Source organism: Hemitrygon akajei, chromosome 17 (assembly GCF_048418815.1).
Source record: "Hemitrygon akajei chromosome 17, sHemAka1.3, whole genome shotgun sequence".
Lineage (NCBI taxonomy): Eukaryota > Metazoa > Chordata > Chondrichthyes > Myliobatiformes > Dasyatidae > Hemitrygon > Hemitrygon akajei.
In genome coordinates, this window is record NC_133140.1 from 90,115,701 (window position 1) to 90,132,424 (window position 16,724).

Below are 16,724 nucleotides of genomic sequence, written 5' to 3' on the forward strand. Positions count from 1 at the left end.
TTTTTAGGAATCCTGCATGAGGACTCCCATGTCCCTCTGCAGCTCAGATTTTTGAATTTTCTCTACATTTAAAGAGGGAGAACTGGGAAATCAGGTTTGCTAAAGCAGACAGAGGATAGTCACCTAGTTTACTCTTGGTCTCACCAATAGAGTTCTTCCAGCAGTTTGTTTGTGATCCAGATTCCAGCATCTGCACTCTCTGATCTCCAAGTACGTGAGATATGCAGGCATGCCTGCAACGTAGATAACACAGCAGACACAAGCTCCTACAAACATGTGATAAAGATTCGATGCTCAGTTCTAGAAATGTAGATTGAATTAAATATATTGGCCAGGCCACTTGCCAGAACCTCCAGCATTCAACCCACTGAGATCAGTTACTGACACCCAGGACTTTGGGTTAACATATTTTTGGTTGCTCAAAGAGCACAGCACCCTCTCACAACTGGTATGATAACAGTCTACAGGTTTATTCAGAATAAGCAGCTAGGCAACTGAACAGATTCTCTCATGCTGGACATTTTACTATTTGATTGGCATCATTGACATTAGAATTCCTTGGGCTTAGGCTAGCATCTGCTGACCAGCTGAGCGATGGCTTCTGGCCTAACAGATGAGTGAAATGGCTGAAGGCATATACTGCAACATGATGCTGAGCAAGCAGTAGTTTGAATAAGTAATAAATCAGAGAATGCAAAAAGTGAGACAGAGAAAAGAAGAAGTGTACAAATCAAAGAACAATTTGTCAGCAACACACACAAAATGCTGGAGGAACTCAGCAGGCCAGGCAGCATCTATGGAAAAGAATGCAGTCGATGTTTTGGGCTGAGACCCTTCATCAGGACTGGAAAAAAAAGATGAGGAGTCAGAGAAAGAAAGTGGAGGAAGGGGAGGAAGAAGAGTGGTAGGTGAAAATGGGAGGGGGAAGGGGTGAAGTAGAGGTGGGAAGTTGATTTGTGAAAGAGATACAGGCTGGAGAAAGCGGAATTGAATAGGAGAGGAAAAGAGGAGGAGCACCAACGGAGGGTGATAAGGTGAGAGAGGGAAATGGGAATGGGGAATGTATCACCTCCCTCTGGTGCTCTTCTCCTATTCTTTCTTCCATGGCCTTCTGTCCTCTCCTATAAGATTCCTCCTTCTCCAGCCCTATCTCCTTTACCAATCAACTTCCCATCACCCCTCCTCCCACCTCCGGTTTCACCTATCACCTTGTAGCTCCTCCTCCCCTCCCTCTACTTTCTTACTCTGACTCCTCATCTTTTTTTTCCAGCCCTGATGAAGGGTTTCGGCCCAAAACATCGACTGTACTTTTTTCCATAGATGCTACCTGGCCTGCTGAGTTCCTCCAGCATTTTGTGTGTGTTGCTCGGATTTCCAGCATCTGCAGATTTTCTCTTGTTTGTGATTGAACAATTTGTTCTCACTTTTGGGCTGCCTGATCAGTGCTGAATCCCACCACGTGAGGGAGTTGCTGAGCTGTGTGGCAGAAGCCTCCAGTCCCAGATCTACAAGCTGTCACCAGCCTTTAATCTGCTTCCACAAATAAGTATTGATGACTCAAGCCCTAATCAATGAACAGAATGAAATAACAGACAGTAGATATTCTCAAGATCACACAACATTTGCATAGAAAGGAACAAGAGTTCAGGTCAGAAACCATTCTTTAGAACAACTGACCTGAAACATGAGTTTATTCCAGAGGTGCTGTGTGAATTGCCGTGCATTATCTGTAAAAGATTAGAAAACCTCAGCAGATCAGGCAGCATTATGGAGAGGGCACAGCCTCAAAATATAAGGATGTGGAGAGGATGTTTCCTATAGTGGGGGAATCTAGGACCAGAGGGCACAGCCTCAGAATATAAGGACCATCCTTTAAAACAGAGGTAAAGAGAAATTTCTTTAGCCAGGGGCTGGTGAATCTGTCAAATTCATTGCCACAGATGGCTGTGGAGGCCAAATCATTGGGTATATCGGGAGGTTGATATGTTCATGATCAGTCAGTGAGTCAAAGGTTATGGGGAGAAGGTGGGAGAATAAGGTTGAGTCGGATAATAAAACATCCATGATGCATTTAATAGCAGAGCAGATTAACTGGGCTGAATGGCCTAACTCTGCTCCTATGTCTTATGGTCTAAACTAATGCTTTACACTGATGATAGTGCATCAGCTACTACTAATATGAAATATTAGCATTTTCTCCCCACAGGTGCTTCCTGACTTGCAGAGTACTTTGTTTTTTTTTTAAATTTACACCCTAGATTACCAGCAACCACTAATTGTATTCATGTCTTGATTTTAATGGGCCAGTTATGAGCCTTATAACTCCTACATTCTAGTCCAGGAATCTGTCTGGATTACAGTGCAAAGGTTTTAAATGGCTATGTAACAGTTTCTTCCCCCAAGCTATCAGACTCCTCAATACCCAGAGCCTGGACTGACACCTTACTGCCCTATTGACCTTTTTATTATTTATGGTAATGCCTGCATTGTTTTGTGCACTTTATCCAGTCCTGGGTAGGTCTGTAATCTAACGTAGCTGTTTTTTTTCTCTCTGTGTTGTTTTTTTATGTAGTTCAGTCTAGTTTTTGTACTGTGTCATGTAACACCATGGTCCTGAAAAACATTGTCTCTTTTTTACTACGTACTGTACATAGCAGTTATGGTCAAAATGACAATAAAAGTGACTTGACTTGATTTGCTCAGAGTTGGGTTGTTCTAGTTAGAGCATCGGAGGCTGATGGGACTTGACTGAGGCTTTTACAATTACTGTATAAAAGATCTAAATAAGGTAAACAGTCAGAATCTGCTCTGCAGGTAATCAACGTCAAACACCAGAGAGCATGCTTTTAAGAGTAAAGGGAAAAGTTGAAAAGTAGTGTGAGAAGTGAGTTCTTACACCAAAAGTATTATGAACCTAGATTAGTTACTGGGTAATAGTGGAATAATTGGAAATAGTAATATATTTGGTTTATTATTGCCTTACACAGAAACATACAGGGAGAAGCTTGTCATGCATACTGTTCATGCAGATCAAATCATTATCGACTTTGATGTTTAATATGATCTCTAAGAAGCTGGTGGGTAAATTGTCCTCGTTGGATCTCAACACCTCTCTCTGTAACTGGATCTTGGACCTTGACCGAAAGGCTACAGTCAGTCCGTGTTGGCAGCACCATCTCTAGCTCCATCACGCTGAGTACCATGGCACCCGCCAGGGCTGCGTGCTCAGCCTGCTGCTGTTCCTACTGCTGATACATGACTGTACTGCTAGAACCAGTTCAAACCAAATCAACAAGTTCGCTGATGACACAACAGTGGTTAGCCTCATCAACAACAACGATGAGATGTCATGCAGAGAGGGGGTAGAGTAGCTGGTAGAATGTTGTGAGCACAACAACTTGAGTCTCAATGTGGATAAGACCTAAGAGTTTGGCATATTGCTCATGTGGTTCCATTATTTAAAAAGGGTTCTAAGAGTAAACCTAGCAATTATCGGCCTGCAAGTCTGACGTCAGTGGTGGGTAAGTTAATGGGAAGTATTCTTAGAGATGGTATATATAATTATCTGGATAGACAGGGTCTGATTAGGAACAATCAACATGGATTTGTGCGTGGAAGGTCATGTTTGACAAATCTTATTGAATTTTTTGAAGAGGTTACTAGGAAAGCTGACGAGGGTAAACAGTGGATGTTGTCTATATGGACTTCAGTAAGGCTTTTGACAAGGTTCCACACGGAGGGTTAGTTAGGAAGGTTCAATCATTAGGTATTAATATTGAAGTAGTAAAATGGATTCAACAGTGGCTAGATGGGAGATGCCAGAGAGTAGTGGTGGGTAACTGTTTGACAGGTTGGAGGCCGGTGACTAGTGGTGTGCCTCAGGGATCTGTACTGGGTCCAATGTTGTTTGTCATATACATTAATGATCTGGATGATGGGGTGGTAAATTGGATTAGTAAGTATGCAGATGATACTAAGATAGGTGGCATTGTGGATAATGAAGTAAGTTTTCGAAGCTTGCAGAGAGATTTAGGCCAGTTAGAAAAGTGGGATGAAAGATGGCAGATGGAGTTTAATGCTGATAAGTGTGAGGTGCTACATTTTGGTAGGACTAATCAAAATAGGACATAGATGGTAGGGCATTGAGGAATGCAGTAGAACAGAGTGATCTAGGAATAATGGTGCATAGTTGCCTAAAGGTGGAATCTCATGTGGATAGGGTGGTGAAGAAAGCTTTTGGTATGCTGGCCTTTATAAATCAGAGCATTGAGTATAGGAGTTGGGATGTAATGTTCAAATTGTACAAGACATTGGTGAGGCCAAATTTGGAGTATTGTGTACAGTTCTGGTCACCAAATTATAGGAAAGGTGTCAACAAAATAGAGAGAGTACAGAGGAGATTTATTAGAATTTTAAACAACAACACACACAAAATTCAGGAACACAGCAGGCCAGGCAGCATTTTGTGTGTGTTGTTGTTTGAATTTCCAGCATCTGCAGATTTCCTCATGTTTGCTTATTAGAATTTTACCTGGGTTTCAGCATCTAAGTTACAGAGAAAGGTTGAACAAGTTAGGTCTTTATTCTTTGGAGCGTAGAAGGTTGAGGGGGGACTTGATAGAGGTATTTAAAATTATGAGGGGGATAGATAGAGTTGATGTGGATAGGCTTTTTCCATTGAGAGTAGGGGAGATTCAAACAAGAGGACATGAGTTGAGAGTTAAGGGGCAAAAATTTAAGGGTAACACGAGGGGGAACTTCTTTACTCAGAGAGTGGTAGCTGTGTGGATCGAGCTTCCAGTAGAAGTGGTAGAGGCAGGTTCGATTTTGCAATTTAAAAAAAATTGGATAGGTATATGGACAGGAAAGGAATGGAGGGTTATGAGCTAAGTGCAGGTAGGTGGGACTAGGTGAGAGCAAGCGTTCGGCACGGACTAGAAGAGCCAAGATGGCCTGTTTCTGTGCTGTAATTATTATATAGTTATATATGATTGTGAACTTTAGGAAGGTACAGGCTGACCAGTCCTCATTGCACATACATTGCTCCTCCATGAAGAATTATGAGCAGAAGTTTCAGGGGGAGGGGGAAGAGACACAATGGATTATGTCACCTGGCCACTCAACACCAGCTCTTTGGTCAGGAAATCACAGCAGAGTCTCCTCTTCCTGAGATTACAGCCCTATCCCATTCTAACCAATTTTTCCAGGAGCAAAAGCATCACTGAGCATGCTGATCAGCTGCATCACTATCTGGTACGGAAATTGATGGCAAGTCCCGTCAAAACATTGCGAGAGCTGCTGAGAGGGTCATCGGGATCTCTCTTCCACCCAGTAAAGATCTTTAGAGCGCTGGTATGCAGGGCCCTTAGCATTGTCAATGATCGAACCATCCATTCAACAAATCTCTTTGACCCCCTATCATCAGGCAAGAGGTACCGTGGCATTAGGACAAGAACTGGTTAGGATGGGAAACAGCTTCTTCTCCCACACCATAAGACTATTGAACTCGCTGCCACCACCCGGAGCTCATTACTTATAAAGTCCCAATAGCGCTATACTGTTTACTTCTTAAACTTTTGTCGTAAATGCATCTTATGTAAATCCAGAATATTTTTATTTTTTGTGGTGTCATTACTTTGTGTGTTATATGTAGTGTGTTATACACCGTGGTCTAGAGGAACATTGTTTCGATTAGCTATATAAATGTAAACAGTTGAATGACAAAGTGGCAACTTGGATCCACTTGAGTGGAGGCCCCAATTTGCCTACTGAAACAACAGGTCTACAGCAGATGCTGTCTCGTTGGCTCTTCACAGAACCCTGGAATACCTGGACAGCAGAGATGCATACATCAGGATGCTCTTTATCAATTACAGCTATGCCCTTAATACCATCATCCCCTCTAATCAGTAAACTCCAGGACCTGGGCCTCATACCACCTTGTGCAATTGGATCCTGGATTTCCTCACTTGTAGACCCCAGTCAGTTCGGATTGGCAAAAACATCTCCTCCACGATCTCCATCAGCACAGCAGGGATGTGCACTCGGCCTCCTGCTCCACTTGCTTTACACCTATGACTGTGTGGCAAGTACAGCATATACAAGTTTGCTGATGACACCACAGTTGTGGGCTGTATCTAAAGGTGGTGATGAATCAGCATACAGGAGGGAGGTTGACAATTTGGCTGAATGGTGTCATAACAACAACCTCTCACTCAATGTCTTTAAGACCAAGGAAATGATAGTAGACTTCAGGAGAAGGAAACCAGAGGTCCATGAGCCAGTAATCATCGGAGAATCAAAGGTGGAGAGGATCAGTAACTTTAAATTCCTGAGTGTCAATATCTCAGAGGATCTGTCCTGAACCCAGCATATAAATATTATTGCGAAAAAAGCACAACAGCACTTCAATTTCCTAAGGAGTTTGCAGAGATTTGGCATGTCATCAAAAACTTTGGCAAATTTTTATGCATGTGTTGTGGAAAGTGTGCTGACTGGTTGCATTATGGCCTAGTATGGGAACACCAATGCTTTTGAATGGCAAATCCTACTAAAGGTAGTTGATTTGGACCAGTAGAACACGGGTTAAACCTTCCGAACCATTGAGCGCATCTACATGAAATGTTGCCATAGGAAAGCAGCATCCATCAAAGATCCTCACCACCCAGGCCATGCACTTTTCTTGCTGCTGCCATCAGGTAGAAGGTACAAGAGCCTCAGAACTCACACCACCAGGTTCAAGAACAGCTACTATCCCTCAAACATCAGACTCTTGAATAAAACAGGATAGCTACACTCATTTAAGAACTCTGTTACATTGTTATTTCATTCCTGTTATTTATTGCTGGTTATTATCAGTACAGTTTGTTTACAGTTCACAGATTTTACAGTTTACAGATCCGGTTTACAGTTACTGTTCTATAGGTTTGCTAAGTACGCCCATAGAAAAAGAAACATGGAGTTGTATGCGGTGACATGTATGTACTCTGATAATAAATATACTTTGAATTTTGAACTTTGACAATAAACTTGAGCTTATACGGTGCATTGAGGTAGCAGGCATTTGGTATCTCACATCTTCTCTATCTCCACAAGACTCTGGAGACATCCATCCGGAATATTCATCTGAAGATTTGATAGGTTTTCATAGAAATGAAATTCATTGCTTATTCTTCAGATGGAAGCTGTTACTCTGATCTTTGAGGATGAATCAACTCCTGCTTACATTTCTCAAGACGGTATTTAATTTCTCAGTAATAGCCACCAACTCTCACTCCTGATGAACTCTGGACTTGTGGTAGGTCCTCCAGTGGTGAAGATACAGAAAAAGATACACTAATAGGAACAACAGCTGAGGGAAACACTTTAACAAGAATTTTTTTTCTGCCTTTATAACCTTTAACAGTAAAATCACCCCAAGCTTTTTACAGGGACATCAAACAAGTTTGAAAAACTAGGGCAATACACCAGACAGACAAAGTTTGTTTAAAGGAGCACCTTAGAGAACAAGAGAAGTTCAGAAACAGAATTCTAGAATGTAGAGCTATAGCTTCCAAAAGCCCAGCTATTTTTAAAGAAGAATTAAAACTCAGGGATGTTCAGATACCCAACTGGAATGTAATGGCTGACCATGCTGACAATTCATAATCAATCCTCATTTCTCCAAGTGCTGGTAAATCCCGTCCCTCAGAATCCCCTCCAGTAACTTTCATACCAACAGTTAGGCTCACAGGCCTGTGGTTCCCTGATGAGTTGTTGCAACCTTTCATAAATAAATACAAAACATTAGCCACCTTTGAAACCTTCCAGACGCTCGATCCCAGCTAAAGATGATATAAACAAGGGTGTCAAAGGTTATGGGAAGAAAGGAGGAGAATGGGTTGAGAGAATCATACATTTGCCATGATTGAATGACAGAGCAGTCTTAATAGGCCGATTCTGCTATGATATCTTTATCCATGTCCCCTGGAACTTCCTGCAATTTTATTTTCAAATAAGCTTCTCACAATGCCCTAGAATACACTTGGGCAGGCCTCAGGGATCCCAAACACCTCCTCTATTATCATGGGACCACGTTCCAGTAAATCAACTACTCAGTTCCATTAATACCTTAATCTCCATGACTCTCTCCACAGTGAAAACAGGTGACAAATATTCATTTAGCAGTCGATCCATTCTACTGTAGAAGCACACACAAATAACCACGTTGTTTCCTAACGTGACTTACTCTCCCCACTGTTAGCCTTTTGCATTTAATACACACAATCATAGAAACTCTTGGCAACAGATGAGCACAGGCAAATGTAGCATGTTTATGACCGAAAAACTAAGAATGGAGTTGGATTGCAGTTGCATCAACACTACAGAAGGTTTGGAGGTTGAAAAACACAAGGAGAAATACCTTACCTCTATTTCAACCTAGCATGTCATCAGATAATCTTGATTAAAATTGTTTTGGCACAATGCAAAAGCAGAAACCTGATTGAAGAGATTCAAATATACAATTCTGAAAAAGAGAAACATGGATCAGAAGAATATTGTATAGGGAATCAAGGAAAACAATCTGCAAAGCCAGAGAATTAAATATATTTTTTGAGAGGCAACATAATCAGATTTCTAGTTTCTCAGCACTCAATCATCAGTCCAGACAGCTTTATGTGAATTGCCCGCCCTGGTAAGAATCCTCCTCACATCAGCTGTGGCCGACAGAATACCTGCTCCTCAGGGGAAGGAAGGCCTTCCTCGTCAGCACATTCTTCTACATATCAAACCGTGCAGAAAAGGCATTCAGTCTATCAGGAAGAGAGGTGTCACTATTGTTAACTTGTAGTCCATTATGATCTGAAGGCCCTGCCAAATGCGCCTTGTCTCTCTGACTTCACAGAAATGGCTGAATATTTAAAGGGCAGTAGAAAACATATCCCAGAAACCAGCAATGTTGACTAGGAAAAGGAGCCAGAAAGGGCAAGTAAGGTGGTCACCAAGATAACTCAAAAACAGCAGAAATAAAGCATAAAAATGATGGGATGATGAAAATCAAAATAAAAAACTCAAAATGCTGGAAACACTCAGTAGGTCGGGCAGCATCTGTGGAGAGAGTAGTTAACACTTCAGATTGACGACAACACTTGGAAATACAGTACCTGTAAAGTATTCATCCCCCCCTTAGAAGTTTTCATGTTTTATAACATTGAATCACAGTGGGTTTAATATGGCTTTTTTGATACTGATCAACAGAAAAAGATTCTTACATGTCAAAGTGAAAACAGATTTCTACTAAGTGATCTAAATTAATTACAAATATAAAACACAAAATAACTGATTGCATAAATATTCACCCCCTTTAATATGACACACAAAATCATCTCTGGTGGAGCCAATTGGTTTTACAAGTCACATAATTAGTGAAATGGAGATCTGTTTTTGGACACCTGTGTGCAGTCAAGGTGTTTCAATTGACTGTAGTAAAAATACACCTGTATCAGGAAGGTCCAACTGCTGGTGAGTCAGTATCCTGGCAAAAACTACACCATGAAGACAAAATAGCTGCTCTACCTGACTCTGCTTTGGACACTTTTAACTTGCACTGGACTCTTATAACTTGATTTTAACCGACATGTGGCTGGTGTGTTTTACTATTTATTGTTGCGTTTGTTATGTTATGATTGCATTTGCCCCTGGGAAATACTGTCTCATTCTGCCCTGCAAAGCTGATGTATGGTTAGAATGACATTAAAGTTTTTGAATCTTGAATCTTGAAAAGAACACTCCAAGCAAATCTGCATGAAGGATTTTGAAAAGCACAGGTCAGGAGTCAGGTTATTCCAGTGAGAGGGTCTCCCAAGGAACTACATCTGCGTGAAGTACATTCAGCTGCAGCTTCTTGAAGACCGTGTTAGGGATCTGGAGCAGCAGCTGGATGACCTTCAGCTTGTACGGGAAAGTGAGGAGAAATTTGATCAGAGTTACAGGGAAGTAGTCACCCTGAAGTTGCAAGAGGCGAGTAGCTGGGTGACTGCTAGGAGCAATGGAAATGTGCTGAATAGGCAATTACCACAGGGCATCCCTGTGGCCATTCCCTCAATAAGTACACCATTTTGGATCACAAACAAGAGAAAATCTGAAGTTGCTGGAAATCAAGCAACACGCACAAAATGCTGAAGGAACTCAGCAGGCCAGGCAGCATCCATGGAAAAGAGTACAGTCGATGTTTTGGGTAAAGACCCTTCATCAGGATTGATGAATTGTGGATGACCTTGTTGCACATTTATAGATTGTCAGGTATGATATTTTGTCCATCACTGAATTGTGGCTGAAGGATGGTTGTAGTTGAGAGCTGAATGTCCAAGGGATAGGAAGGTCGGCAGAAGGGGTGGTGTGACTCTGTCGGTAAAGAATGGCATCAAGTCACTGGAAAGATGAGACATAGGATCGGAAGATGTTGAATCCTTGGGCGTTGATTTAAGAAACTGCAAGGGTAAAAGGATCCTGATGGCAGTTATATACTGGCCTCCCCACAGTAGCTGGGATGTGGACCTGATTTAACCAGGAAATAGAAAAGGCGTGTCAAAGGCATGTTATGACAGTAGATTGGGAAAATCAGGTTTAGTCCGTGAGCCAGTAGGGTTGGTCGGTACCATCTGAGGAGAATAATGCTCATAGTGATTTTTGTCAAGGTATACATCTCTAGAGTTAGAAAATATGAGATAGCATTGCACCAATGTTAGCTTTATGTGTGCTATCATGCATTTTATAACACTACCCTAAAATAAGCATTTCTGAAAAGTGGCCAATATAAAGTACAACATATATATTCAACCTAGTGGCATTTTGTCATCAGTGATCCCTCAACATTGAAATTTGTCACAACGATAGCTGAGTTCAAGCACTTTTCATCAAAAGTTGTTATAAAATTCTACACTGAAAACTATGTCATTGGTGGCACTCACAGTACAGTGCCCAATTTCAGTAGAGTGAATCATTTCATTTTTAGAAAAAATATTTGTCTGTTGTTTATTTTGGAAAAGTCAATAAAAACCCCAGGACACATATAATCACATGGATTTGTAGAGAATTTGTTCAGGAATTCAAATGTAATCACTTTTTGTATATATTCCACATTAACATCAGTACTGCAAAAGTGTTACCCCCACCCCCCCAAAGGTAAAAAACCTCATTTGGATTGATTTCTGGAGTTTTATCAATGTCATGATATTTTCCATATCATTGTATCAAATCAAAACAATCTTAAGCTTTTGTCATGGCATATAGAATTACAGTACAATAATTCAAATGTGAGGTTCCACATGGCCATAACCTAGGCCCCATTTGGTTGTAAACTGAATATATTTAATCAAAGACTGCTTTCCATACTTTGTTTTCCATACTTTCATAACCTATGAATAATCATAATAATTTTCCAAGTCTTCCACATCTTCATCTGAACTTTCCACACTCTCTGAGGTGGATGCCTGGTTCTCACAGTCTGCCAGTCTACACATGTCAGTACACCTGAGGCCATTTGCAACACACATACATCTTGGGAGTGAACATCTTTTTTGGACATTTACAGGCCAGTAGATCCAGAATGGCATCGAGGTGCTGGCTGGCCTTCCATCCAGTGCACCACCAACTGTTCAGCTTCCTCTTCTCTCTCCACCTTCCATCCTCTGCCAACAGGGCTTGGCATTTGTGAGTCCTTCTCCAAACATCTTCTCCATATACCAGCCTGGTAGTTGGCTCGCTGTGTATGTTTTGTTAAACAGTCCTTGCAAGGTGGGAGTTGATGACTTTCAATTCCACCTTTTTTGGCACAGAAAGGTGATACCTGAGCTCATTGACCTTGGTGGTCGATGCTTTTGGGGCATACAGGAGACATATAAATGCCTCCAATTTGTCCATCAGTTCTGGGGAGGTCCCATTCCTGACCCAACTCTAAGAATGTGTCCTGAGTTTCCCTGTTGCTGGTCAGAAGTTTTAGGGCACTTGTCTTCCCTTTACCTGCAAAAACGCTTACAGTGTCACATCCTGTATATGCATGCAACCCGATGAGAGCCCTACAAACCTCTATGTCAACAGTGGCAGCAACCTTCCTGATGTCTACAAGCCTTGTATGGGTTCTAATCCCATACTTCTGAAACAATGGGGCCTCAATCTTGTCACAAAATGCTAAAGACATGATAAAGACATCTGTGTCTTGTGAGTAGATCACTACAGATTGGTTTCCCTCTCTTGTGGCATGGGCAGCATGGAGAAGTAGGCGGCCGTCTGCTTCTTCTTGTTGACACTGAAGAACTGACACCTCCTCATTGTCTTGAGATGTGATTCTGTAACATTTGTCATTCACAGCTGCATACAGAATCTTCTCCTGTAGCTTTGCTCTGTACTCCACCTTCCTCCATTCATGGACTACGAAGCTAATGAGACTATTACTGTTGCTGACTTTGGTCAGGAAGCTCCTCTACTGCCTCACCATCTGTGTGCCTGTGATACCTTGCATCTCATGACCAGTCTCTTCACTCCATAGAGAACTTTCACTATTCTTGATAGAGTTCTCCTTGTATGTGTCAAACACAACATCTATTCTGCTACTCTGACTGCCTTCCCTCAGAGCCATACCCAGAATTGTTGTGGCAACATCTCTGAAAGTAACTTGATCACCTTTCATTCTTTGGACCAAGTTCATTCCATCAACCACTGTAGCAGAGTTTCCTGGGAGTTGCTCTTCTACTGCTACATTTTTCTGCAAGGTTGTGGCTAAAGTAGCTTTATTTGTCTTTCCTCCATCTCCGCCGCATCTGCTCTCAGGATGAGGCTTTTCTTTCCAGGACGAAGAAGATGTCTTCCTTTTTTAAGCAAAGGGGCTTCCCTTCGTCCACCATCAACTCTGCTCTCAAACACATCTCTCCCATTTCCCGCACACCTGCCCTCACCCCATCCACCCACCACCCCACTCGGGATAGGGTTCCCCTTGTCCTTACCTACCACCCCACCAGCCTCCAGGTCCAACATATAATTCTCCGTAACTTCCGCCACCTCCAACAGGATCCCACTACCAAACACATTTTTCCCTCCCCCCTTTCTGCTTTTCGCAGGGATCGCTCCCTACGCGACTCCCTTGTCCAATTGTCCCCCCCCATCCCTTCCCACCGATCTCCCTCCTGGCACTTATCCTTGTAAACGGAACAAGTGCTACACCTGCCCTTACACTTCCTCCCTCATCACCATTCAGGGCCCCAGACAGTCCTTCCAGGTGAGGCGACACTTCACCTGTGAGTCGGCTGGTGTGGTATACTGCGTCCGGTGCTCCCGGTGTGGCCTTTTATATATTGGTGAGACCCGACGCAGACTGGGAGACCATTTCGCTGAACACCTACGCTCGGTCCGCCAGAAAAAGCAGGATCTCCCAGTGACCACACATTTTAATTCCACATCCCATTCCCATTCTGATATGTCTATCCATGGCCTCCTCTATTGTCAAAATGAATCCAAACTCAGGTTGGAGGAACAACACCTTATATACCGGCTGGGTAGCCTCCAACCTGATGGCATGAACATTGAATTCTCTAACTTCCGTTAATGCCCCTCCTCCCCTTCTTACCCCATCCCCGACATATTTAGTTGTTTGCCTATTCTCCATCTCCTCCCTGGTGCTCCCCCCCCTCCTTTCTCCTGAGGCCTCCCGTCCCATGATCCTTTCCCGTCTCCAGCTCTGTATCACTTTCGCCAATCACCTTTCCAGCTCTCAGCTTCATCCCACCCCCTGCGGTCTTCTCCTATCATTTTGCATTTCCCCCTCCCCCCACTACTTTCAAACCTCTTACTATCTTTCCTTTCAGTTAGTCCTGACGAAGGGTCTCAGCCCGAAACGTCGACATCGCTTCTCCCTATAGATGCTGCCTAGCCTGCTGTGTTCTACCAGCATTTTGTGTGTGTTGTTGTTTTTATTTGTCTTTCTCAGCAATCCTTCTGGTGTGGACAGGGCCCAGGGCAATGGTCCAAGGGGATGAGAAAGGATATCCGCCATACGTAAATTGCATCCTTGTGGCATCACGATGATGCATTCAAACAAAGACCTGTCTACTTTCAAGATGATCACCCTCCCATTTGATTTCTCTTCTCTCTTCTTACACTTATCACTGAATGTTTTCAGCTTGTTGGTTTTCATTAGATCATGGAATTTCTTTGCTGGTGGGTCTTCCTCTAGCCTCTCATCCTTTGCTCACCAATCTCATTTCCCTTCATCACGTCGGAGGCAATGTCCTTGGGGACTGCCTTTGCCGTAGAGATGTTAATGAGATCCCACTTTTCTGCAAATGGGTTGACCCATTCATGTATGAGGCTAACCTGCTGAAACTGCTTCCTCATTTTTCTGGATTCTTGGCCGCTGTAACTCCACATGACAAAGCTCTGATTTGTAGCCTTGCACCATCTCCCCTAACTGTCCCAGGTGCTCAGCTGTTATGTAGTAACGCTTGATAGCTCCAGCATTCAGGCTGAACCGTGATGTGCCTCCAGAAGTCTGTGTGTCTTTGTTCACTGTGGCTTCAATAGCCTGGACAACAGTGATCTGCCCAAAGGGGTTGTTACTTGACAGCTGCACTGAGAATTGGCCTGTCTTGAAGGCCTCATACACAGGATTCTTCTCTGGGAGGTCCATCATCTGAGCAAAGTAAGGGGACAGGTACCTGGCATAATTCATCTTATCATAGGCAAAGCACCATGGGATCATGGTTCTTATAGCATGGAGGTGCAACTCCCAGTCCCCCTCACGAGAGGCGCGCAGAAACCCAAGTATGACGTTCTCTACCATGTCAATATATGATATCCAGAATGCGGATAGCTCTCCTTTGTTGTGACGGTGGTGTTCCAGAAAGTCTGTCCACAGGGTTATCACTCAGCTAAGAGTGGACTTTGCAGCAGATTGTTCAACTTCTGTTGGTTCAGGTCACTGGCCATGTCGTTCACATGGTCTAACAATGATTTGAAGAAGCTACCACTGCTGCAATGCTATCACATATTTTCTAGCACTAGGGGTGTATACCTTGCCAAAAATCACTATAAGAATTATTCCCCCCAGATGGTACTGGTGGCCCAAATTTGGGGTCCTGGCTCACAGACTAGTTGGTAATGGATGTCAAGAGTTGTCCATGCTGCAAGCCTTCCCCTCTCCACGCCACCGATGTTGTCCAAGGGAAGGGCACTAGGACCCAAGCAACTTGGCACCAGTGTCGTCGCAGAGCGATGTGCGGTTAAGTGCCTTGCTCAAGGACACAACACGCTGCCTCAGCTGAGGCTCGAACCATGACCTTCAGATCACTAGATCGATGCCTTATCCACTAGGCCACGCGCCAACACTGAATGCCTACGAGATGGCTTATTAGAGTAGTTCATTGTTGAGCCTACTCAGGGATCAACTGTTCTGGATTGAGTGTTATGTAATGAACCAGAAGTGATTAGGGAGTTTAAGGTAAAAGAACTCTTAGGAAACAGTGATCACAATATGATTGAGTTCATCTTGAAATTTGATAGGGGAAAGTAGTCTGACATAGCAGTATGTCAGTGGAGTAAGGTAAATTACAGTGGTATGAGAGAGGAGTTGGCCACACTAAATTGGAAGGAGAAGCTGGCAGGGATGATACAAGAGCAGCAGTGGCTTGAGTTTCTGGGAATAATGCAGAAGGTGCAGGATAGATGTATTCCAAAAGTGAAGAAATATTTAAATGGCAAAATAGTATAACTGTGGCTGACAAGGGAAGTCAAAGCTAATATAAAAGCAAAAATACAACAAAGCAAAAATTAGCGGGAAGATAGATGATTGGGAAGCTTTTAAAAATCTACAGCAACTAAAAGAATCATTAGGAGGGAAAATCCGAAACCTGAAAGCAAGCTAACAAACATAAGACCATAAGACAAAGGAGCAGAAGTCAGCCATTCAGGCCATCAAGTCTACTCTGCCATTTTATCATGACTGATCCATTCTCCAATTTAGTCCCACTCCCCTGCCTTCTCACCATACCCTTTGATTCCCTGGCTACTCAGATACCTATCAATCTCTGCTTTAAATACACCCAGTGACTTGGCCTCCACTGCAGCCCATGGCAACAAATTCCACAGATTCACCACCCTCTGGCTAAAAAAATTTCTTCGCATCTCTGTTCTGAATGGGCGCCCTGCAATCCTCAAGTCATGTCCTCTCGTACCAGACTCCCCCACCATGGGAAACAATTTTGCCTCATCCACTCTGTCCATGCCTTTCCACATTCGAAATGTTTCTATGAGAACCCCCCTCATTCTACCAGACTCCAAGGAATACAGTCCAAGAGCGGTCAAACGTTCCTCATATGTTAACCCTCTCATTCCCAGAATCATTCTAGTGAATCTTCTCTGAACCCTCTCCAACATCAGCACATCCCTTCTTAAATAAGGAGCCCAAAACTGCACACAGTACTCCAAGTGAGGTCTTACCAGTGCCTTATAGAGCCTCAACATCACATCCCTGTTCCTATACTCTATTCCTCTAGAAATGAATGCCAACATTTCATTTGCCTTCTTCACCACCGACTCAACCTGGAGGTTAACCTTAAGTGTATCCTGCACGAGGACTCCCAAGTCCCGTTGCATCTCAGAACTTTGAATTCTCTCCCCATTTAATTAATAGTCTGCCTGGTTATTTCTTCTACCAAAATGCATGACCATACACTTTCCAACATTGTATTTCATTT

General features: G+C 43.0%; 1 protein-coding gene across 1 annotated transcript in view; it reads right to left on the minus strand.

The window, feature by feature from the left end:
- cbfa2t3 (CBFA2/RUNX1 partner transcriptional co-repressor 3) overlaps positions 1-16,724 on the minus strand; it is a 220,928-nt gene that overhangs the window by 189,743 nt on the left and 14,461 nt on the right. The window contains exon 3 of the mRNA XM_073070522.1: positions 8,407-8,506. The gene's annotated coding sequence lies outside the window, so the exon portion shown is untranslated. The remainder of the gene's footprint in view (positions 1-8,406; positions 8,507-16,724) is intronic.